Below are 1,477 nucleotides of genomic sequence, written 5' to 3' on the forward strand. Positions count from 1 at the left end.
AAAAAAACATAGGTAAGGAAACATGATCAAGATGCAACTTGCCTTGGTACTGCTGGTTGAACTCTAAAGACTGAAAATATTCTGCTTCGCACTCCGGGCAATCTATCGCAAAGGAGATAAACAAACATAAACAAACATTCAAGAGAACCAAGAAGAACATGCAAAGCAAAAGTCTCGGAAAAGCCAAATGAACAAACATCACACTTAACTAGCATGAAAAATATTCTAGATGCAAAACAACATAGGCCTATGGTTCAAAGAGTGATGTGAACTATAGTGCGTACTATGCATACTAGTAAAATATTAATGGGCAGATTCTAGTGTGTGAAAATTATTGTGACAAAGGTCCAGGTGATAGGGTTTGGCTACGGTGACAAAGTGCAAAAAGAATCAACTTAATCGGAGTTACGGTTTGGGAGATATGGCCATTTGAAGTTCGAATTCAAATCTGAATAAATTCAAATTTGAATCTGTCAAAAGTTTGCAAAAAGGATACCACTGGATAGATCTAAACAATACGAAGAATTTGCCGCTGGTTTCATCGAGTTTGGATCTACGGTTAAAAAGTTGTGGCTACGTGAAATTTAGGGACTAATCTGCTAATTACAGGGACTAAACAGAGAAGAAAACTATCGCAAACAAGTCCCTGGCCACGTGGTGGCTCGTGGCTGGCCGAGCAGCGTCCGCTGCGGAGGCTATACGGCGAACGGCCGCTAACTAAGAAAACCAGTGGCGGCGGCTAACTAAAGAAAAACCGACGCTCGGTTTAAATAAAACCGGCCGGTCTAAGGGAACCGCGGTTAACCGCGTACCTCTTCGCAAAATAAAAAAAACGAACCTAATATAATCTGGGCCGTGCATGCTAGATCGAACGGGCGAGGGTGGGGTGGTGGCTCACAATGGGTGGTGGTGGTGGCCGGCGACGACGAAGACGGCGGCGCGGCGTCGGTGGCGGAGGGGACGGCGGCTACGGCGGTCCTCGGCGTCGGGGAAGAAGACGGGGAGGTGCGGCACGTCGAGGGCGTCGCGAAGGTGGTGGCGGCGTGCGTCGGCGACGTCCGGACGGGGCGGGGCGAGGACGGCGGGGCTCGGAGCTCCGGCGAGATGCGAACGGCGACGACGAGCGGTAGGGGCGGCGTGGGAAGGTGCGGGTCGGCGAGGATGGAAGAGGGGGTCTTGGCCTTTATATAGGCGAGGGCAGAGGGCTCGGGGTCGACGGATAGGCGTTATCCGCGAGGGCTTCGCCCGGCGGTTGCGGGAGCGCGGCGGCGGGCTCTTCCGAGCGGGGCAAGCGGGAGGTTGGGGACGAGCTGACGAGCGGGGCCCGCCTGGCAGCGGCAGTGAGAGGAGGCGAGCGAGGGCGGGCGCGGGCGGTCGACCGGGCGGAAGGCGTCGGTGGCGCTGGGGCTGGCCTTGGGCCGAATGGCCAGTGGGCTGGCTGGCCTGGCCTGGCTAGGCGCGCGCGTCCCTGGGCCGA

Source organism: Triticum dicoccoides, chromosome 3B, assembly GCF_002162155.2.
Source record: "Triticum dicoccoides isolate Atlit2015 ecotype Zavitan chromosome 3B, WEW_v2.0, whole genome shotgun sequence".
Taxonomy (NCBI): domain Eukaryota; kingdom Viridiplantae; phylum Streptophyta; class Magnoliopsida; order Poales; family Poaceae; genus Triticum; species Triticum dicoccoides.